We start from the raw sequence: 24,515 nt of genomic DNA on the forward strand, positions 1-24,515 counted from the left end.
TTTTGACTCGGCTTGCTTGTATTTCTTATTTAAATGAAGGGGGTCTGATGGGGATCTTCTAGGCCCTCGGCACTGGAAGGGCTTTTTCATACTCTTACTGTCTCTTTATTTCTCTTCCTGCTGATATAAGCCAACTTTGAAGTCAGACTCTAGTAATGGGAAAACCTCCCGTGTCTTTCGAAACATCTCGCCCTGTGTAAAATGCACCTTTTTTCCATGCCTTCCATTAACGATGATGGGATTTTCGGAATAGAAAACAAGTTGCAACAACAGAAATACCTAGAAACTTGCCCTGCGTTTTACACCTACCTATGTTAGCTAATGACAAGTAGCTTCAAGGAGAAAATAAAACTGAGGTCTAAACATTCAAATTTGAAACATTGCCAAACGTAACAATGCTGTCTGTAGGTACTGCAGCACAGGCTTCAGGACAGGTATAGTTGTCATTGTTTGACATACTGACTGTGACTTTATTCTTCTGGGCCAGAGCTTTTTTTCTCAGCAGTTGACAGCTGAGGACTGCTGTGCCAAGCCTGTTCACTTGGGGACAGAATGATGACTTGAGCTTTGAAAGAAAATAAATACAGAAATACCTGAGTCACCAAAACTTTTGCTGATGGAATCCATGTGGAAAAACCCTCTGTCACTTTCCTTTCCATGACAAGTATTCTACTAGAAAACTGTATATTCAATGGAAAGCAATGAATCAAAATTCCATTCTCCTATAAAAAAGTGTATATTTATTCTGTTATAGCACAGTTTTCCCCCCTAGTAGTAAGAAATTACCTAATGAATGGTAGCCATGGCCATATAAAGGGGCAGCATATATGTTGCTGTGTGCGTGGACAGAGGCAGATGTGAAGGCTGCACCAAGCTGTATAAGCTTCTTTATTTATAGACTTCCTTTATTGCCTCCAATGGATCACCGCTCTGAGTTTTTTTGTCAAAAAAATCAATGACCTGATTGCATTTGTTTTCTTTCTTTAACCTTGGGTAATTTCATTGCTCAAATGAAATTCCTTCCATCCCCCCTCCCTAAATATCATTCATTCTGAAATGTCACTGGGAAATTGGGGGTGGGGTGAAGGAGCTGGCTGCATCTGTGAGGCAGCAATGTTTCTGTCAACATAATTCAGTCCCACACTTTGCCTGCAGCGCCTGCTTCCTGGCTGGTGCTGAGCACTGGCACCTCAAGGACCTGAATGTAAAGCTGGAGTTCTAAAAGCTCCCTGGAAAAACACCCAGAGACGGGGAGGATAACCCATCATTTGTGGAAGGAGTGGTGGGGAGAGGTGAGGGGTGGTGGAGCGTGGTGGGGCGTGATGAGGGTGGTGGGGAGTGGTGAGGGGTGGTGGGCTGTGGTGAGGGTGGTGGGGAGTGGTGAGGAGTGGTGAGGGGTGGTGGGCTGTGGTGAGGGTGGTGGGGAGTGGTGAGGAGTGGTGAGGGGTGGTGGGGAGTGGTGAGGAGTGGTGAGGAGTGGTGAGGGTGGTGGGGAGTGGTGAGGAGTGGTGAGGGGTGGTGAGGAGTGGTGAGGGGTGGTGGGGCGTGGTGGGGCGTGGTGAGGGGTGGTGGGCTGTGGTGAGGGTGGTGGGGAGTGGTGAGGAGTGGTGAGGGGTGGTGAGGGGTGGTGAGGGGTGGTGAGGAGTGGTGAGGGGTGGTGGGGCGTGGTGGGGCGTGGTGAGGAGTGGTGAAGAGTTCTTCCTGTGGAATTTGGGAACAGCAGGGTTTTAGTGACAGCAAGCACAGTGCTGTATGTCAGTGCAAGGACAAGGCAAGTGTCCTGCAATCTGGAGCCTGTGTGAGCAGCCTGACTGTGGGGGGGCTCCCTGATAATGCCGAGCTTCATTCAAATTCAACTTGACAGTCTTGATTGGATGAAAGACTGATGAAAGGAAACGGAAGAAAGAGAAGGATTGTGAATGTGATACAGTAATAAAGCCTCTATGTGTGTGATGTATATTAAGATGCAGTCTTTCAGAGTAATGTGCCGCCTTTGAAGGGACGCTGTTGAGAGGAGGAGACAGATGTGGAGCTGGCAGGAGCATTTTTCATTGCGTTTGCTTGCGGAGGAACGAAGAAAAATGTTGCCCATGGTAGGCATGGCTATTTTCAGCCTAATGTCACCAGCATGGTTAAACCTGTCACTGCAATAGAGTGAATATAATTGAAAGTAAATATCATAAAAAGCATGCTATTCCAAGCAGAGGGACACAATTTAAGGTGTTTATTCATTTAATTGAAGAAGAAGAAATATTAAATAATTTATATTGACAGCAAGTAATTAAAAAATACTTTTAAATCATCCAGTTTTGTCATTGGTTTATTAGTAAGATATCTTTCTGTTATTCTAACAGCAGTTTTCCATGGAAAAACAAAAACTGCAATCTCTTTGACCAGACTCCCCATCATTAACTGCTGCAGCCCTCCCTGGATAAGACTACAGACAGACTATCTGCCCCGCCTGCTCAAAGAGGTCAATGTTGAAACTGCAGGTGTGCACCAGTAGTGCATTAGCCTATCAGCCACTTTGTTATGTATTGGCATCTAGAGATTCCCGCATCCACCACTAATGGCGATTTATCACTTAGAATCCTACATGCCTGGCTATCCATCGACCATGGGGAGGCAACCATCCACATGGCCAGAGAGAGCAGGAGGAACAGTACAGAGGGTGCTTCTGGGTCCAGATAAGAGGATCTACACTCTCCAATCATTCCAAGATGATCATCCGACTTTGGAATGACGGGACCCCAAAAATAATGAGTCGGCCCTCAAGTCGGCCCTCAAGGAAGTGCACAAGCCCCCTCACACCAGACCAAGCTTCTAGGCTGAGAGGAAGGAGCTCTCTCACTGATGGAGATACTGCAGTCTCACAGTGAAGCCATAAAAAATGCAATTCCATCTCATGGCTTTACAGTACAGTGTAAATAATATTGATGAGCTGTATTTCTTACTGTGACGTATCAGCGGGCTGTAGGGAGTTCTGCTGTGCAGATATCTGTGGTGATTCTCTTGGACAGCTAGTGTCGGCAGTAATCTTACCTAAGGCTTTATCAAATTTGAAATAAGAGTTGAGTTGGCCTTGGATGGGGCTCTGCTCTGGTCAGTTTGGTGTGTTGGTTATGGATGTTTCAGACCAGACTGGAGGATGGGAAGCTGAAGATGGTGAACTGTGATGTCACTCCTGTGTTAGTGGTGAGGGTTTGTGCTAGTCGCGTGGCGCGCTCTGATGATGTCACTCCTGTGTTAGTGGTGAGGGTTTGTGCTGGTCGCGTGGCACGCTCTGATGTCACTCCTGTGTTAGTGGTGAGGGTTTGTGCTGGTCGCGTGGCGCGCTCTGATGATGTCACTCCTGCTTCCTGTTCGCAGCGCTGGTGCGTCTGCCTCATTCAGTACTGTATTCTGCAGCAAACAACAGATAGATCAATACAGATAATTTAATAGTTGTGTCCCTCGATCCCAGCTCACAAACTTGTTCAGAGGAAAACACATCTGTTCTGTACATCTTGTAGAATGGATGCATTGAGAGAATACAAAAAGAAAACTACAAATGGTTAACCAAATTGCAGGTTGGAAAGCTAAATAGATTCTGATGCTCTGTTGAAACGGTATTCAATCTCGCGGTGTCATGGAGGCACTTTTAATGTAGTTAAAAGCAGATTTAATGGTCATGTTTATGGGCTTTATCAAAGATGGAATATCTCAAGGTGCAATAACACAGGGTGTCATCATAATTATTCAAGTTTTGTGGCTGTGTTTCACAACTGGGGGAAAAAAGGATTTTAGAGATCAGTCGTGGCGCTGATGGGCAACAGCCTCAGACTACAGTATTCACCTGCTGCATGCTGGGTATTCAGACAGGGATCATTACCTGAGAAAATGACCTACAAGCTACGAAAGCACTTAACCCCCCAAAGACCCCCAACTCATGGACGTCAAAGACAATTACGCATCATGTACACTTACTGGACTATTGTCATGCCGTCAGGGGATGGAAGGTTCATGTAAAGTGTTCCTCTGGCTTCAGTAGACCCGGGTGATCCAGTGTCTCGTCAAGGTGTTCCATGAGGCATGTCATAAAGATGCACAGGACCAGAATACGTACTAACACACATGCAAATAGATACACGCACACACACACACACACACACACACACACACACACACACACACACACACACACACACAGTACCAACACTACTCCCTGTGTGTCCCTTTTTCACTCATGCACACTAAAACGCATTCTCTCTCTCTCTTTCCCTCTCTAACACACATACACACACACAAAACATCTCAGGGCTTCTCACTTAACCTCCTTCGGCAGGGTCCACGCCATGTGTGAGCATGAATAATGTATCCATGGCGATGAGGGAGAAGGGTGGCAGGAAGGACACAGTAATGGAGAGTAGGCACTCTGAGATGGGCGCTCGATGTGTCTCACCACCTCTGCTGGGCACAGCCAGACATTTATTCAACTTTAGGTCGGCACTTTATTAATCCCAAGGGGAATTGTGGTGTTCCAGCAGTCCAGATAAAAAGAAATCTCACTCTAAGTAAAATACATTCAAAAAATTAACATGTTGCCAATACAAAATACAAAGAGTCTGTACATGGGAGCACAAAACACATATGTACTAAGCAAAGCAGTGTGACGTCGGTGACACACATACTGTATGTACATGCTGTGAGGCTCCTCCAGCTGTCTTCCCCTGGGCGGGGGAGGAGGACGGGTGCAGCGGTGGGGGCAGGTGATGCTGGGTCGTGGGTAGTGGGGGGAGGTGATGCTGGGTCGTGGGTAGTGGGGGGAGGTGATGCTGGGTCGTGGGTAGTGGGGGGAGGTGATGCTGGGTCGTGGGTAGTGGGGGGAGGTGATGCTGGGTCGTGGGTAGTGGGGGGAGGTGATGCTGGGTCGTGGGTAGTGGGGGGAGGTGATGCTGGGTCGTGGGTAGTGGGGGGAGGTGATGCTGGGTCGTGGGTAGTGGGGGGAGGTGATGCTGGGTCGTGGGTAGTGGGGGGAGGTGATGCTGGGTCGTGGGTAGTGGGGGGAGGTGATGCTGGGTCGTGGGTAGTGGGGGGAGGTGATGCTGGGTCGTGGGTAGTGGGGGGAGGTGATGCTGGGTCGTGGGTAGTGGGGGGAGGTGATGCTGGGTCGTGGGTAGTGGGGGGAGGTGATGCTGGGTCGTAGGTAGTGGGGGGAGGTGATGCTGGGTCGTAGGTAGTGGGGGGAGGTAGTTGGGGGAGGTTATAGGGAGGGCAGACAGGTAGTAAGGGAAGGGGGGAGCCAAGTTGTAGAGAGCAGGCAGGGCCGTTATCGAACCTGTCAAAGAGCAGGTTCGGCTCAATGGCAATGTTCTGGCCACCCCCAGCCGGTCCATCCTTAGACTGTGTGAAGCCGGGGATGTTCCTCACCCTGCCTCCTCAGTGTCCCGCTCAGCCCAGGGACTGGACCTGTGCTGGGTAGAGGGGTGAGAGGTGCACAGGACTGTGGTTACATCTGCCAAGTGGCGGTAAATTCTGAGGAAGTGTAAGCATCCTTGACGTTTGCAATACAGCAAGTCCAGTGTCTTGTCATCCCCTGGTTGAACACTTCGCAAATGATCTCACACAGTGACTCCTGAGGAGGAGGAAGGTGAGAGAATTCACTCAGATCTACTGTCCGGCCTTGCTGTGAAGCTGCGGAGCAGGATATCCAAGTGGGGGAGCCTCTGTGTTTGTTTGCTCTTTCGCGCAAACAAACATTTCGATGCTTCATGTTTGCTATCTATTCAAGTTAGCTGTATTTGTGTGGGCGGATTAACTGTGCCCCTGACACCTTTTTATAGTCTCTGCTTGAATCAACATCAAACTGTTGCCTGGCAAGACAGTGACAAGTTGGCGAATGAAGACCCAGGCTTGGATTAAGAGCTGCCTAGTCGTGATACCATCAAAGATGGTTTTAGTTATTGGTTGGGGGCCTGCATAAGCCTGCGGAGGCTTGGTTGCAGACAGCAGTAGTCTAATGGTTGAGAAAGGTATGCATTATTCCGTTAGCATGCTACTGTAGCTGCTGTGTTAGGGTCCTGCTAGGGGACTGCTGACACGGGCCGGAGTAACAGAGAGTGACAGCCGGCTCTCCCAGCACTTCACTTCTCATTCTACACACCCAAGCTTGATGGGAGTTGTTGGGCTTGTGCTGCTACTGCCTCCATCTTCTTGAGATCTCCCTCTCTCTCTCTCTCTCTCTCTCTCTCTCTCTCTCTCTCTCTCTCTCTCTCTCTTTTTGTCTCTCTCTCTCTCTCTCTCTCTCTCTCTCTCTATCTGTCTCTCTTTCTCTAAGCCTCAGAGGAGCCCAGCTCAGCCTATGTGCGTGTGTATGCAATGTGTGTTTGTGTGCGATCTCATGCCAGAAGACACCAGTGTTTTTAATGCATGTTACATAAGGTATTCATTTGGCAGGCTCTTTTATTCAAAGCCATATACAGAGAGGGATTTGAACCTGGAACCTATGGATCTCCAGGCAAAGGCTCTAAACAACTGAGCTAAACCTGATGTTGTTCGTGTTGTAGTTTTGTCAGCATCTGGCTTAATCTCTGGTTAATCGCTAGCCGTTTTTAAGACTGATTCAATCAAGTCAACCCTCTTGTCACCCACCCCCACCAAAAGCTATTTCATGCTCCCGAAACACTGTTGACACTTATCGGAATGAGCGCACGGCAATTTCGAATGACAAAATGCTTCATTATCTTGGCAGAGAGGAAGTGACAGTGGGGTTAACTCAGTGGATGATGAATAACATTGTGTTGTGAGGCGCAACTCAGCATGCTGTCCTATTTAAAGTGACAGCCCTTTTCTGTCTCTTTGATTCTGCACTGAACTCTGAGGCCCAGGCCTGGGCGGGCCGTCCAGCAGGACTCCTGAGTGGTTTCTCTCTGTCGCAGCCCTGCAGCCCCCCTCACGTGCTGCCCACTTTGGACTTTGGTGTTCACACTCCAGTTTGAACCCCCCCCCGCCCCCGAAGACCTGCACAGCTGGGATGTTGGCTAAAACACTGCTACAGTGGCAGCTAAATGTTCGGGGACAGGGTATGATGATGAAAATGGAGGGGGAGGAAGGGGTGAATAGTTCACTGACATCCAGTTACATGGTGGTACACTTCAGAGTGGCCTCTGAGGGGTATCACCTCTCCTCTTTCTCCATCCCTCCCTATCTCCCCTCCATTCTTTTCTCGATCTTTTTTCTCTTTCTCTTTTTACCTTTGTTATGGTATTTTTTTGTTATGGTTTAATCTGATTAAAAATGTCTGTAAGAATCACTCAAAGCTGTTCCAGTAGATGCTTTGTGTTTTGAAAATATAAACTTTCTCACGCTTTCTTACAGACTAAAGTTTGTTTATTCACTTCTTTCTTTTCTAACTTACTTTCTTCTGATGTGGTGCTAAATAATTAGCATTTTAGGTATTTCTTAGGTAAAACAGATTCACAGTGCTAACACCATTGTGGTTTCAAGTTGTCAAATAATGGAACAGAGGAAGTGGAGATAGAAGGAAAAGAAAGAGGTTACGAAGACAACGACAAGGATGAGAGAGAACCTCATTTTCTCAGATGAAACTGTAATGTAAATTATAAATGTCAGTTGCCGCTCTGGAAAATAGCTAATCTCTGCCTTTCTGCTTGCCGGTAGCAGAGCATTAAACTTTCATGGTTGTGTTTTCAACAGTTTTGGAGCATATATTTTTATGTCCACTCCTGGACTTCTGGCCTTCTCTGTTTTGGTTGCAAAATGACAGAAGTTTACATCGAGCTGCATGCTGCCAACCCTACGAAACATTAACCTCTTATCTCACACTAAACTCTTTATTTTCACTTATGCCCCCAAAACGGCGGCTGGGCCATATCAAATGGATTTATCGATGCTCCGTAAAGGTCAGGTCGTGAGGGCGGTGTGTTCGAGAGGAGGATTCCTGTTGTATGTTAACATGGCTGTTAGACCTGGGGCTGGGTCGCTCACTGCCGAGCTGTGCTGGCTCTGCATTGGGGGAGCAAATGAAATCCCCTGCCCTGCCACTGTGCTGTGGAAAGGGGCTGGGGTGGGGGGGGGGGGAGGGAGGGAGTGAGGGTGGATGTGTGTGTGTGTGAGTGGGTAGGGGCTCATTGACATGCGCTGGGCGTTGTCTCCCTGGTCCACTGTTTCCTCTCAGAGGCCAGTGCGTTAAGGAATGAGCATGCTGGCTGCTGATAAGGACCGGTTCTGCTACTAGCACCACTGGACAGAACAGGACAGGGCCAGTCAGATCTGGACAGGGTTAGTCAGGGCTGTACAGGGTGCGTCAGGGATAGACAGGGTTAGTCAGGGATGGACAGGGTTAGTCAGGGATGGACAGGGTTAGTCAGGGCTGGACAGGGTTAGTCAGGGCTGGACAGGGTGCGTCAGGGATGGACAGGGTTAGTCAGGGATGGACAGGGTTAGTCAGGGATGGACAGGGTTAGTCAGGGATGGGCAGGGTTAGTCAGGGATGGACAGGGTTAGTCAGGGCTGGACAGGGTTAGTCAGGGAAGGACAGGGTTAGTCAGGGATGGACAGGGTTAGTCAGGGCTGGACAGGGTTAGTCAGGGATGGACAGAGTTAGTCAGGGCTGGACAAGGTTAGTCAGGGATGGACAGGTCTAAGGCATAGTCATATTCTACTGCTGTCCCCTCAGTGGAATCAGTGCTAAACCCATGCCATGCACACTGCTGCATGCCACCAGTGGTAGCTCCACTACTGCAACTCCCATGGGTCTGGATGTTGGCTTCCTCAAGTAGCGGGGCAGGGTTTTTGGCATTGGGCTCAGTGCCAAAATTCAAACTCAAAGAGACAGCTGTTTAATGATATGCCTACTTCAGCCTCTCATCAAATATCCTCCGGTCGATTGGAATAACACTCTAAACCTCCAACCTCCTCCTTTTCCCTCCTTCATTCCTTTTAGGTGCCCCCTGTGAGGACAGTGCTGCCCGGCCCTTAACCCTACCCCTACCTGCCTCTGGGGAGAAACAGAGACGAAGAGAAATTTAGACCCAATTCTACGGAGGCTTTGAACCTGCATCCACGTCAATCACGTCTTCACCGCTGGGTAACTTACCACGAGTGTTGTGTTGTCTTCCACATCCAGTGTTCATTGCAGTAGATTTGCCAGATTGATGAATCTTGTGACAGTTTTTATATTGTTGTTTGCTGTTTGCTTATCTGTGGGTTATCCGTGATGCTGACTCTGGCGGTGTGTGCGTGTGTTCTGAGTGAGAGGGGAGTGTTCTCTAGTGTGTGTGACGCAGGGTTCAGGAGGAATCTTTGTATGTCCGATCAAAGCGGTTATGTTTTCTTTTTTCAAAGAGAGTCAACTGACTTTCATCAAACTACAGGTGCCATCTTAGAAGTATGTCAGACTCACAAATAGCATTTCAAAGTGCTAGTCTGTGAGGGGGAACAGACGCAGAAATTAAATCAATTTTCAGAATGAAATGCTCTCTTGACTGAGAACGGTGCAAGTTAAAGTCAGATTTCGGGTGACCAGAAGGTCAAATGATTGACATTTCTAGGTTGTATTTCTGTTCTACCGGTAATCAGCTGTGGGTTTTGGCAGAGAGTTTTTTTTGCATGTAGCTTTTGACTGGTCAGTCCTCTCACTGACCCCAATCATGTGTCCTCAGCTCAGGAGATGGAAAACATACTGTACTGTTGTCAAGGTGTTGTTGGACATTAGACATGTTTCTCCTTTCTCTTTCACTGCCTTTCTCCATCTCGTACTCTCTCTTCCACTCTTTCTCTCTATTTCCCTTCTCACAATCTTTCTCTGTGCCTCTCTCTCCCTATCAGCCTGTCTTTCTCCCCCCTCCTCCTTCTCTTCCAGGGCCTGTAAAGCCCCACACGAGAGTGATATTGCTGTTAATTTGTTTACCCGTCTCACCCACACATGTATTGACTCACATGATCACACCAAGATGTGAGTGCAGGCTTTGTGCTCTGCACCCCCCCCCCACCCTCCAGAACCCCCCTCCCTCCCTCCAGCACCCCCCCCCCCACACCACCTCCACCAATCTCTCTTATAACTCTGAATTTCATCATTTAATCCGCCTCCACAGCCAGTAGTCTTCACAGCCCCATCAGACATGGGCTCTCCTCAGAGCCAGATGAATACCTCCTGGGTGCTGAACGAACTGTCATTTAGGTGTGTTTGACCCGCTGTAGCCAATTCAATCAGTGTCTACCCACAAGTAATATCCTTAGCCTGTCCTTATCTCAGCCTCTAAATGAGAGGATTCCATCCAGGCCAGCTTACCAAGCAGCCCTGCCTGATTCTGAGGGAGTTGGGTGGGGGGAGAGGGATGGCTCTGTAGCTGGAACAGGGAGGAATAACAGTATTGTGCACAGACAATGAGGTCAGTTGCGAGGACTCTGCCACTGCTGGGTGGCAGCCCATGCCCTGATCCTGCCTGGGGTTGGCAGACTGCGCTAGCTGGCCATCCACACAGAGGCTGGCACGTCCGTTCCAACTCGCGCCTCGCAAGGATGTTGCCTCGACTCCACAGCTGCAATAACGGATCTGCCTTTGGAGTCGCACTCTCGTAAAATCTTATCTCGCTGGGAGACATTTGAAGAGAGCTTGCTCTGCTTCCCTGCCAGGGAGTTATGTTGAGGGAGATAATGTCCTCTGCAGTCCTCCTTATCTGGGCCTGCATTATTGCAGAGAACCATGATTGTTAGCAGTGCATTTAGGATGGAAGTGCACTTTCCATTTCTTAATACAAATGAGTGCAACAATCCCTGCTCTCAATTGTACCATAAGACAATTGCTTAATTTGTATGTATGCCCGATAGCTAAAATGAACCACTTTTCTTGCCCTCGTTGTGTGACAAAGCATATTCAACTGTTTACTGAAGGCTCTGCCAAGCTTCAGACCTCCCACTAAGTATTCTCTCAGTTGTATCTCCTGATTCTAATGCTGTCTGGTTAAGAAAGTGTAGCATCAAGATGCTTTTGCCATTTGCTTTGAAAGTTCCTTTGTCTCCTCCTCCTCTCCTCCTCCTCCTCCTCTCCTCCCCTCTTCTCCCCGCTCCCTTCCTCCTCTCCTCTCCTCCTTCCTGCTCTTCTCCCCGCTCCCTCCCTCCCTCCCCTCCTCTCCTCCTTCAAGCTCTTCTCGTCTCCCTCAGTAGGTCTGGTTCCCCCCCAGTATGTGTTCTCCTCTGGGGGTAAGGCTTGTGGAGCGCGCTCAGCGCAGCGGCCCCTGAGGATGAGCTAATGTGGCATCTTGCCTCTCCCAGGCCTCCAGTCGCTCCATCTCCCACTCCCGTTTCAGTTAGCAGTGTCCGCTCCAAAGGCTGGCTAATATGGGGAGTGGGGGGGGGGGGGGCGGCGGGGGGGGGGGGGGGTTGGGGGTGAGGGGTGGATGGGTGGCAGGAAACAGACTGGGACTGCTAGCTCTCCAAGTAGTGGACACATCATGGCTATTTGAGAACATTGTACAAGTGGGTTGTACAATGTGTCGAGTGGGTTTAATGGAAACATGAGATGGAGGGTTTGTGTGTTTATACTTGTGGGTGTGAACATTATGTCCACAACATGTAAACATTTGATGAGGAACCTTTATCTGCACCTTCCTGTGTTTCTGTATGCTTTCTACTGTGTACTCAGGGCAGTGTGCATACACTGGTGTGAAATTAAATCCACGTCAGTAGGCAGGCATTCAGATAAGATTAACAGGACTTGACATTTTTCTAGGTTAGAGACAGATGCTTGCTCCAATTCTCTCACTATATTCCCCCCGTCTTCCATCCGCTCTGAAATTACATCCATTTCATTTCACACCAAGGATGTTTCACTTAACCAACACAATCACATCCAAACTAGTTCCATTCTGAGCCAAATTAAGTCAGTAAAGAAACAGATTTCAATACGATGATGTCCATGATCAAGCAATATTTTGTGTGCAATTTAAGTCAATTAAACTCATCCTCTGAGCTTACCACTCTGGATTGGTCATAAAAGTTGATATGCGCCTCCGTGGGATTTTAGTACACGGTAGTAGTGTTTTCCTTCTGTGAAACTGCCTCCTCCGAGCCCTGGGGAGAGAACAGAACTCATTAGTGCCATGGTATCAGGGAGGAGGGAGGAGGAAGGAGGGGGCCAGGCTGAACAAGGAGCTTCTGTTGGGCTGGTGAAGCTGCCAAGCAATCACGCAGTATCACGCTGTAGAGAGCAGATGATGATGCGTGATTGCACGCAAGGTTGTCGGTGAAGTCCAAGATTAGAATATTGTGATTTGGACACTCTGGATAAGAGCGTCTGCTAAATGACTACATGTAAATGTGATTTGCCTTCAATACCCAGACAGGATATATTGGAGGAACAGCTCAGGTCACCTGTAATGCGCAAGTTGTAAATGACACATTGATGAATGAACTGGGAATGATTTACTGTAAATTGTATGTATAAACACACTATGGGGCATTAATGACGTCAGTGGTCGATAAAATGGTTTTGATGGTGATTTTTGCATGAATGCATTGGTCGTTACATGGAAAATTGTGAATTGCATATCTGAAGAAATGTCAGGGTAATTCCTGAGCGAGAACAGTGGACGTGGTGTAGCATAGTCGAACACCACTGAACGGTAATCATGTTTCTTTCATACCAACTGAGGCAGATAAACTGTAATCATTGTTTCAGCTCTCTCCTGAAACGCTCAGCCTGACCCGAGTGGGAGCAGGCAACCTTGAAGCGTGTGTTTGTGAGGGGACGTGCGTGTGAGGGGACGTGCATGTGAGGGAACGTGTGTGTGAGGGGACACGTGCGTGTGAGGGGACGTGTGTGTGAGGGGACACGTGCGTGTGAGGGGACACGTGCGTGTGAGGGGACACGTGCGCGTGAGGGGACGTGCGCGTGAGGGGACGTGCGCGTGAGGGGACGTGCACGTGAGGGGACGTGCGTGTGAGGGGACGTGCGTTAATCCAGGTTGATGAAGCTGAACCACAGTGGGTGGCCCATCCCCATTACGGCCTGACAGCAACACATGATTCCCTCTCAGCATCTTCATGTGTGAGAACCTTTCGTGTGAGGCGGTGCATGGTGTGGCATCCTTATGTGTTGTGAAAGGGGAGGTGAAAATGCATTATGTGAGGGGGTGTGTAGACAGGGTAGGGTTATGTGAGTGTGTGTAGACAGGGTAGGGTTATGTGAGTGTGTGTAGACAGGGTAGGGTTATGTGAGTGTGTGTAGACAGGGTAGGGTTATGTGAGTGTGTGTAGACAGGGTAGGGTTATGTGAGTGTGTGTAGACAGGGTAGGGTTATGTGAGTGTGTGTAGACAAGGTAGTGTTATGTGAGTGTGTGTAGACAGGGTAGTGTTGTGTGAGTGTGTCTAGACAGGATAGGGTTGTGTGGGAGGGTGTGTGGACAGGATAGGGTTGTGTGTTTTGCTGGATGTGTCTGGACTGCAGTATGCTGTCACTCTGATGCATTATGGTTTGCTTTTAGCTAGATGTGTGCCAGAGAGGAGAGGAAGTGTAAAGCTATTGATCCCATGTATGTGTGTCTTTGTGTGTCTGTGTTTCAGCTTTGTATGTGTCTACGTGCTAACCCTTGTGCTTGTGTGTGTTCTATATGTGTGTTTGTGTGTGTACGGTGTGTCATAGCACTGAGAGTTTAGCATTCTCCAGGCGTTCTGCTTGGCTTAGCACCTCAGCGCTAATCCCAGTTCTGAGTAATTGTCAGGATGGGAAATCAGGTCCTTCGCTGGCATTGGCTGCTCCTAAAACCACCACCAAATTGCCCTTCATTAGGACCAAGTTAATCCCTACTTAGTGTGGTAGTGGCAGACACTAAGACCACTGAGGAGATGGTTCCACATGCTTCACTGCTGGGCCTGTGCTGTTGTGTAGGGCAGTGATAGCAGAAGAGAGGTGGGGCGTTTCCATGGATGCGTCAGCGCGAACCTGCTGGGATGCTTCCTGCCTTTGTTTCCACGTGTTGCTCGGTGTGACATATTTACATGTAGCTCTTCATCAAATGTATTTGTGAGGCGATGCTTCCGGACTCCTCTCTCCCCCCGCAGGGTGAACTAATCAATTATGCAATTATACGGTTGATTGAATCCAGTAATATTTTTATATAAATCATCCACCTCACCCTTGATTAGTTAAGGTACTTGACTAGCGTGACTGCAGGATTTCTCACAATAGGTTTGTACAAAGTATGACTCAATATTCCCCTGGAAAACGACATTAGAATGAGTTTGGATGAGTTCCCTGTACCCGTTCTATCTCTTATCCTCCCACAGCATTATCCCAGTGTTGAGAAAGAGCAAAGGATGGCATTGCATTATCTTGCTGAAACTGCACAACTAAGTCTTATTTATCCTTCAAAGCACTCGGATGTACGTTGGATCTAAAAATAATTACAAGATGGCAGAGCCTCTGCCCACAGTATCCTGTAGCAGACATAAATCCGCCCTTCTTAGGGAGAATGAATCACGGAAGCGAGCCGGAGTGGAAAGTGGGCTGGCTGAGGTAATGTGTCGGACCGTATGCACATTATCAGAAGGAGACACTCGTAAATAACGAAGAGGCTCGCTGACAACTCACCTTGACTTGCTCTAATGTCCGTGATTGAGCTGAGATAACAGACGGCGTGGCAGCCGTGAAAGATCACATGTAAATGTATCAAGTGCAGTGATATCAAGTAAATAGCGCCCGCGTATCACTCCACACTTTGTCAGCAGAAATAAGTGCTGCTGGAATTTACAGTTGGCCATGAGGGATGGCGTGACACACCTGAATGGCCTGTATAAATGACCTCCCCTGCCCACCTGGTTCACGCCAGGCTGCCAGGCTGCATGAGAGGCTGTAATGACTTCAGTCTGGGGGAGCCGTGTTTGGGTGTGTTTGTGGGGAGAGAATGTTTGGGAGTGGGGCTGGTGATGGCAGAGGAGTTATGTGGCTCTGTGAAATTGAACAAACAAGTTAATACAATCCCCTGGCCATCTTTCAGCGGGAAGCGTGCTGACATCGACAGGGGCTGGCCATTATTTGTGTCGGGCGACGAGGCCCGCGGGCTCCCATCACAAACACATAGTTTCCAAATGAAGGTGTTCACCACCCCATTTATGCTTGGAGTAACTCACCCATGAGGGATGACAACGCCCCGCCCCCCCCTACACCCCCCCCCCCCCACCACCACAGTCTGGGTTCTGCCTTACTCACATAAGAGCCTGCCATGCTGTGGAGGTCAGGTGGCCGGGTGTTCGGGCGGGCGGGCAGCGAGGTGAGGCGTGGACGCTGGTTGATGGAGAGGCCTGTCACCACACCTACGGGCACAGCTCCTGACAAACTCCTCCGCGGCCATGAATAATGCCCACCCTGCTTCTGAGTGATGGCCGGTGTAATGGTGCCAGGCAGCATGGCGTGACCACAGACTGGAGACAGCGAGCAGCTGAGCTAGCCCGCTAGCTCTGTACAGACCAGGGGATGGAGACGTCGCTGCTTCCCTGCTCCACCACTCACACCTCAGCCCCACCGGTCACACCTTACTGGAGCCGGTCGCTAAGCTGCGCTCCATTCGGAGAAGAAGCATTGTACTTTGGGACATTAGGGAATCTTTTTTCCCCCCCAGACCTGAGAAAAGGGAATTCTGTCTATTCTTTGAAACATTTTAGAAATGGCAATTTCGCAGTCAAGCTGTAACAAACGGACAGGATAATGTAGTCGTTTGAACCCAGGTGCAGGGCTTTTATTGTAAGGCAATCGTTATCAAAAGGATTAAGCGAAAAGCCAGGTCAGGGCAGGCAAGGATCAGGTGATCAGCATTTATACCCATGGTTGGGTCAAAGCAGGAATCAGACTTGGGTCTCACAGAAGGAGAAGTCATTACACAGGAATCCGGATCTAGAAAACCAATGCAGGTTAGGAAAACAAACAAGACACCGCAGTGAAGGGTATTTAAACATAAAGATATTGGGACATGTAGTGTGAAACATCTGTGGAGAGTGAAGAAGCTGATTAGGTCAATGTATAATTTGGGTGTGAGGAACGATAAACTCCAAACCTGGGGGCTGCGCTGAGTGTGCCACTGTTACACAAGCAGTCAGGTTCCTCTCTACTGTGTGTGCTTTGAGCACGGTGCAGGTGAGGTGGGGGGGGGGGAATGTCGAGTGTGCACTTGCTGCTGCAAGACGGCATGGCTTCATGGTGGCTTCAGAGATAGCTCTGGCTCTTTGTGTATGCGTGGAGGTTAGGAGCATCAGGTCTCTCTTTTCCCCTTCTCGCACTTTATCCCCCAGCACCCTGTGTCTCTCACCCCATGGCTCTCATTTCCTACTTTTTTGTCCGCCCCCAGGACCCCCCACCCTCAACACCTCACCATCACCCCCCCCCCCCCCCCGCTCCCATGTCAGAATGTTCCCTGGAACTCCCCTTGTGGCATTTGCCAACCTTGATTACAACAAAAATCTACCAATCTGCCTCACTGTCTCTCTCTCTGTCTCTCTCTCTTCCTTTCTCTCTGAGCATGTTTTCTGGATCTACTTCTGTTTGATTTGCCAGCCTTGATTACAACAAGCCCCTCTCCCTTGCAACTTTCTCCCTCCGTCTCTCCCCTCCCCCTCTCCTTCTCTCTCCCCCTCCCCCCACGCTCTCCGACTGTACGTGTGGAGCGCAGCGCTGGGGATGTGTGGCTCGCGGACACTCGTCTGAGGGAGATGATGTGAGAGATGGAGCAGCACCACCTCCTTCCCCTCATGCCTCCATTCCATCCCCAGGGCTGAGGACTAGAGAGAGGGTCATGAGTGGATGGAGGGAGGGGAGGCAGGAACGGGTGAGCTGGGTCTTGTTCAGGGCCGCTCACTGATGGGGTGTCGAATGCAGACGGGGCTGGCATAACTGTGATCTTCAAAGCTTCACTCTCAGCCCTCCCTCTCTATCTCTCTCTCTCTCTCTCTCTCTGTATCCCAGTTTCCCTCACTCCAGAGAGAGAGAGAGAGTGATCCAGCTGCCTTCAGGCTATAGAAGGCATTGCTGCTTCAAAGTTTTTATCCCCTCTGCTCACGCTTGCTTGCACCCTATCTCCGTTCCTCCTTCGCTGTCCCGCCTCTCTCGCTTGCTCTCCCCTTGCCCACCATATTTAAATGACTTTGTCTTTTGTATTCGGTTTAGCAGCGAAACATTCATCCGTACCTTGCTTTGTTCAAGGGTGGGATCGACGCATGGTGCTGACACCTACCAAAAAAGGTTAGCACAGATAATTAAAATTTCCACAGCTGCAGTCACAATACATCACCCTGTCACTTTCTCAGAGGCTCGCTCCCATCTCCCAGCAGCAGCTCTCCCTGGCAAGAGCCAGACGGATCAAACCACTCTCTCCTGCCTGTTCCCTGGCCACAAACATGCCACACTTCCCCCCCAAATATCTCTGTTTGTTTGGAAGAAACTGTCGAACAAGTCTGGTTGTGGGGTGGAGGAAGGGGGGAGTTGTGTTGCAATTCCCCCCCCCCCCAAAATGAATGCCCTCCTCTGTTTTCCTTATCCGTTCAGTTTAACCCAGAACCTCGCTGGAGAGAGTGACTGTGCGTTTCAGCAGGGGTTGTTCAATTTCCATTTAATCAAGATGAATTATTGTCCTCAGCCAGAATACAAATGTTAATTACATGCGTGTTGCGAAAGCCTAATTCAACACTGTGACAGAGTGATGGTATTGTTTACCCAGCAATGCTCCCTAGGGAGGTTTTCAGGATGCTTTATGAGTCTGGTTAGAGACATGATTAAGGGTCTGTTCTCTCGGGGCACGGACCTAACTGAAAAAGTGCACACAGAGCCGGAGGTTTCGCCTAAATCATTCACAGATGTCAAAGGGAGATTGGAGCAAAAGGTCGACCTGCCAGCACACACAGTATCTCAAGTGAGAGCAATCCTTCATATCAGAAACATCGAGACACGCAGTGAGATGTGGGAATCCAGGCACATCTGAGCTTTCTGTAGAAAAAAGGCTTTTGGTGGTCCAACGCAGCAATTTGCTTCTTGTTCAGTGTTTTTCTGAATGGCACAACAGGGGGAGGACTGACTGTCTGTCTGGCAGGAGCCTAGTTTACCACTGATAGATCTTCAGAGATGGCCTGTGCTTCTGGCATCATGTGCCAACAGACCCATTCAGGTCATCAGCCCCTCACCCCCCTCACCCCCCTCACCCCCCTCACCCCCCTCACCCCCCTCATCCCCCCTCAACCCCCTCACCCCCCTCATCCCCCTCAACCCCCCTCATCCCCCTCATCCCCCTCAACCCCCTCATCCCCCCCAACCCCCTCACCCCCCTCATCCCCCCTCAACCCCCTCACCCCCCTCATCCCCCTCAACCCCCCTCATCCCCCTCATCCCCCTCAACCCCCTCATCCCCCCCAACCCCCTCATCCCCCCTCATCCCCCTCAACCCCCCTCATCCCCCTCATCCCCCTCATCCCCCCCAACCCCCTCATCCCCCTCATCCCCCCCAACCCCCTCACCCCCCTCATCCCCCCTCAACCCCCTCAACCCCCTCACCCCCCTCATCCCCCTCAACCCCCCTCATCCCCCTCATCCCCCTCAACCCCCTCATCCCCCTCATCCCCCCCAACCCCCTCATCCCCCTCAACCCCCTCAACCCCCTCATCCCCCTCAACCCCCTCAACCCCCTCACCCCCCTCATCCCCCTCAACCCCCTCCCCCCACCTCCTCCCACGGTTTCTACGAAAGACCTTGCTGGCCTGGAGCTCCAGAAGCAGGGCCGACTTCAGCCAACTTGTGTTGGCTCTGCGTTTGATTAAGCACACCAAAGATTTGCTAAAACGTTCCTTCCCAGCTTCAGCTGGCAGGGATAACTAGATCAAGCGGTGAGCTAACCTTCCTTGCTGGAACTCTTAGCTAGTGCGGAAGATGCCGGGCCAAGCACTGATGTAGCGCAGGGGAAGAGTCGTCGTCAAACTACTATGTTTGAGTGCAACCGAGGCAAGCCCGTCAGCACAGCTCTATCAGCCAAGCTAACTAATCTAATAAACAGTTAATAAACACAAGTACATCTTATTGAACATAATTTATTTTCATCACCAATTATCATAGTAGAACAGCTTTCTCAAGCAGTTTGTGATGCATTTTGGAAACAGGCGATGAGCCCCTGGTCTAATGCGCCACCTGGCTTGAGAAACCCGTTCTCAAAGACTTACTTTTACTCATTATTTGGGTTGCACACATATTCTGAATGCCTTCGGCGGAATTCAAATGAGCCATTTTAATCTAGATCAATCTAGATTAACGCCAAGATTACAGTGAGATTAATCTAGATCAAAAAAAAAAAATCTATGCCCACCACTAGTCGTATTACACAATAGGGTTTGAATGTGTGAATATGGAAGTATTTTGGTGAATAACATGTCCCTAAGTCTAGTGGGTGGGTTTGGGTGAAAGTAGGACATGATTATTCCATGATCCCTCTGCAGGCCCGTAACGGAAACACATGAGGCCCCCCCGCAGAATAAGCCTGAGAGCCCCCCCCCCCCCCCCAACCACCACATATGTAACGGATAATGTAATACAAATACCGACGGGATGAAAAGGACCCCGACGCGATCAACTGAACTTTTTGGAACATTCTGAAGAGCCGTGTAATAAATGCAAGATATCAAAACTCAAGCTTGTCTTGTGAGGAAAATGTATTCAATAAGAAAAAAACGCTCAAACGGTTTGCTGGTGAATAGCCTACACATGTGCGCGTCTTTTAGCAAATCTGTGTGCAAAGTCTTTTACCACACTCTTTACATCTAAACTGCGCGCACATTCATTTTCTATGCTAAGGATGGCCAGACCTGACACCCTCTCTTGTGACATGGAGCTTCTGAGATATGTTTTGATCAGTTTCAGCTTGGAAAATGACCTTTCAGCGCTTGCGACAGTCACGTGTATTGTCAGAAATAATTTGATGGCCGTGGCTACATCAGGCACACTTTATAGTATGGAGTTGTGTTTTATTATTAGCGTGTTCGCTAAATCATAAATGGAGCCATTTTTTGTCGTGTGAATCTTGTAGAAAGCAATGACTGCACGTTTTACACGATCATAATATGTATATAACTGAAATACAATGACTTATTGTAACTTTGATTATGTTTTTTGTATGTTTAAATAGTCAAACGCAATCGCTGCAACTGCACGATACTACTGTCGCATCATGTTTGCTAATAATGTCAGTTATGTAATATATTTTAGAATTAAGCACTTTTTCAACTTTCTCTTTTTTTTGTAGTTTCACTCCATTTCATTGTTGTCAGCTTGATAGGAAGTCAATAAAGGAGCAAGGCTAATTTTCCTGGCTCTTGGAGGCTCTGTTAACGCTAGGAAGCACAACACAGACAGCAGTACTGCTGTCAAAGTATAGGCTAACGTTAGCTACGTGGTACAGTAATGTTAGCTATAGCAAACAGTACAATACCTGTCTCTTCTGGCAGATGAATGCATCCTTCACCTGCTGGTCGAAAAAGAAATTTGTAATTTTGGGAAGTTTGGCATTTAATTCAGAAATGTTCTGTTTTGAATGCCTTTTTTGGGCACCGCTTTTAAATGTGCGTTTCATTTTTCCTACGCTACGCTACAGTTAGCTACCTATTTGCAGCGGGCTCGCCGGTCTGTGTGACCATCTGACCTACTTCGTCGTGTCACTTACCTAGCTAACAAAGAAAGCACAATTAAATATACTTTCCTTTATTTTTTATATCAACTCTGGAAACATAGACAAGACAATAAGACATCCCATGTAATTCAAATTGGATAAAAAAAACAAAAAAAACGGGGGGCCTGCCATCCCTGCGAGGCCCCCCCGCGGTGCGGGGGCTGCGGGGGTAATCTTTACGGGCCTGTCCCTCTGCTAGCTTCAACCTCAGTGAGTGTGATTTGACTTCCCAATGAGTTGGCATTAGAAGACTAAAGTAGGCTACTCACAGGGAAACAGCAAATTAATATGGACGTCTTTACAAGCTATGAGATTTCTATTGTTAGATAGCAAATCACAAGGCTCGTTGCCAAGACTGGGAGGAGCTAAATGTTACTCTAATACATTCATCATTAGGGATTACTGAATGAGATTTACAGTGTGTGATCAAATGGTTCCCAGCTAAACTGTGGGAATAGCACACAGGCTTGATACAAAAGTTGGCCATGGGCTGTCTAGGAGAGGAAACGATTGTTCTTCATTCTTCTTAGTGAAAGTTGGATCCCATTTTCTTACTTGTACGATTGTTCCTTTTTCATCCATTTGTTCTCTCCCCAAGGTCACATGAGCTATTTTGTCAAATAACTCTGTAATTGTTAATCAGCGTACTATTGTTGTCCCAGCACAGTGCCCAGCCTGAAGGATGCTGTCCATTACACCCTCCCCTGGTGGGATGTGCATCGTCACAACGATAAACCTGACCTCTCAATTTTTTACATTCAGAGGATATCATTCTCCATTTGTGTTGTTGTCGTTCTATGCTGTAGCAGAGCTCTCTAACAATGTTTATCTTGTGATCTGTACAATCTTAATGACCTTTTGTGCCTTCTCATGACCTCTCCGTCAGAGACCAGGCTGAGTAGAGCTCTCTATGTTGAAGAGGACAGTCACAGTTTTGTCTTAAAATTATTTTAGAGTGGAGGTGAGTGCAATGAATGCCAGTTCCAGTGCTCTGTTTGGATGCCCAGCTGAAATGGCTCACTGAAATGTCAGTTTTGTTTTCTCTCTGTCCCTTCCTCTCCATTCTCCAAATGGCATCATGGTTCTGAGAAGGTGTCTGCTGGCCTACTCGGCTCTCTTACGCGCCAAACTGGTCAAAATTAAATAAGGATGTGTGAAGAATCTCAGGAATATAATTTAAAAAAAGAGTGGAAACGAACAGACCTTAAACTGAGCTTACAAGAAGTGGGTGTTTATTAATGTCGGTCTCATTCACACATAGCGAGGGAGTTTTACATGAATATTTTACTCCATCATTAGCGCATCATTAGTGCATTGAAACCCAGTTCCAGGGCAACTTAATGGTAGCAAATTGCCCTCTCTCCTTCTCTTTTCTTACCTTTCCCTCAAATCTAAGTATAATTAATTTGTACCATGCCTAGCTCAGACACTGATTATGCTCACATATAATTTGCTATTTGGGTTAACCAGAACTTGAAGTCTGGGGAACTTTCACAAGTAGGGACAGACTTACATTCATGCTGTCCCTTGTGTCTCCCTGCTTGTCTCTCAGTTTTTTTCTGTTTTCGACCATCCTGTCTTGATTTATGTTAATAACTGTTCCAACAGTCATCTTTCTGTGTCTGAGCATATTCCGCTAATGAGACAAGAACCAACATGACCTTGTTTACCCAAACAGCCAGATTACATATCTCAGTAATCATCACATTCATTATACTCAGATGTAGTCTGTCTTGTCTAATGTTTCCTGTGACTACCAAATTTCTTGTTTCTTTTAATGACAGTAGATAATGACAGTTGTTTTTCAGTCTCTTGTGTATATGTTATTTTTGCCTGCACTGTGCTTCATGACATTAGTCCTGGAGCGGTGTTCTCTAACAGAATAATACTCAGTAGAAGGTTGTTGTAATCACTGGCTGTCCTGTCCTGAACCAGAAGCACTTAGGTAACAATCCACTGTATAGATATTCCTGTCGATTTCCTGATTTATTGGAAGCTCTCTATTGAACAACAAGCTGTCACCCAGCCTCGCGCCCCTCCCAGTCAGTAATGCACCTTCAACTTATAAGAAGTGACAAGCTGCCAGGCCTGCCATTGTGGCCGGGCCAGCAGAGAGGGAAATGTCACAGCAGACCCTGTCACAAGCGTTCTCTCTCCTGTTTAATGAGATCCCAGGCTCTTAGATGAACCAGAGTCGAGTGTGAGAGCGAGCCTCTAAAGAACGCAGCGGGGAGCACGTGTACCTGTGAGAAAGCAGTAATGACTGTACGCTATGCTGCTAGATCATCAGCATTGGACCTGAGGCGTCCCCTAGGACGAGGTATGTGAGACCTGGAGGCGTCTGCCTGGTCAGAGCGCTGGGACCCGGGCTGAGGAGATGCGTTCTTGTCGGGCTGAGGAGATGCGTTCTTGCCATGCGGAGCTTGTTTTGTTTTTCTCTTCAAAGCCTCGTTCCACATCACAGGCTTTGTTTGGAGGAAGTCATCTTAATTAGGTGGAGTCTGTTCTGGTTTGAACGAGGGATATTCTGAAGCTGGCGTTCCTTTTGCACACATCACCACGCTTTAGAAAGCAGTATGCTCTTTAATCGAAGATGTGTTCACACAGTCAGTGTGAGGAGGTGCATGTACTTTCTTGTATTAATTTCCTTTAATGAAGTCTAAACATAGTCGGTAACACTTCTCCTGCAATGGTTATATGGAAATGGTTGTTTCAGACGAACGCAATGCATGAAATGAGTTTGCGCGACTGCTAGTTTTTGTGTGTTAATGGGTGTGTAGGTGTGTGTGCAGTTTCGACACAGAAGTTGTGGTGTTCACTTCAAAGCTGCCTTTCGTCAGGCCCATTTTGATGTTTAAAAGAGCGTTGTGCTTTCCCCCGAATGTACACTCCCACAATGGGACTCAAGGCTGCAGTATCACTCAAATGAGATGAATAGTATAATTTCTTGAGCTAATACCCTAAAAGCCCCTTTGGTTGCAATAAAACGCGAGACAGGGACCCAAACAATCTGTTTAAAAGAGAGACTCTCCAATCCAATCCTCTTGGTGTCACATACCTGATGTTTTGCCCTCACTCTCGTTTCGGAATTTACTGCGACGTAAATATCTGCAGATTGCGAGCGTCATACACATCAAAATAACGCTTTCATGAGGGAAAACATGACCTTCTTTTGACTCAGGTTGTACTGAGGAAAAACGATTTTGTCAGGACACATAATGCTACATCATAACAGACGCATTGTAACCACAGAGGGATTGGGAGGCATTTTGTTGCCACTCAATTCCCTTGCAATTTGCTCTCCTATTTGTTTGCAGAAGGTGTGCAGTCATTCACCAAGGACCCAATCTTCCATTTAATTAAGAGAGGCATTTTAATCCGCAGTTTAATTACTGTTCTACTTGGGCTTGAATAACACGTTTCTATCCATAAATCAAACTAACAAACATAATTTGTTTGGTGCTTTTGAAACTTTGTTCTTTCTTGTGTTTTAATTTGAGAACATATTCCACATCGAGACTAATCGAACAAACCTCTTGTACAGATCCTCTGTTCTTTGATAGAAATTGAGATACGTTAGCTGTCATCTCTTCATAAAAACAGACTCTGATATGATGGCATCATACTGCTGCATGTGTTCATACTCAGCATTATTAGGAAGTTACTGTGTGGACATGGCAAATATGACAGCGAACCTGTCAACCACATTGTGACAGTTAAATAATAAAGTAAGTAACCCTTGTAACATAAGCAAAACCCCACTGTATGAGATCAGTACAAATCACCCTCACCATGTGGGGAATAAGCACTAACTCAAACACTTG

At 48.0% G+C, this 24,515-nt stretch overlaps 1 protein-coding gene across 3 annotated transcripts in view; it reads left to right on the plus strand.

Moving 5' to 3' along the window:
- Window positions 1–24,515, plus strand: part of drp2 (dystrophin related protein 2) — a 90,087-nt gene that overhangs the window by 19,360 nt on the left and 46,212 nt on the right. For all 3 annotated transcript variants that reach the window (XM_062476589.1, XM_062476588.1, XM_062476586.1), the window contains exon 2: window positions 8,945–9,088. The gene's annotated coding sequence lies outside the window, so the exon portion shown is untranslated. The remainder of the gene's footprint in view (window positions 1–8,944; window positions 9,089–24,515) is intronic.

This window comes from Osmerus eperlanus, chromosome 13, assembly GCF_963692335.1.
Source record: "Osmerus eperlanus chromosome 13, fOsmEpe2.1, whole genome shotgun sequence".
Lineage (NCBI taxonomy): Eukaryota > Metazoa > Chordata > Actinopteri > Osmeriformes > Osmeridae > Osmerus > Osmerus eperlanus.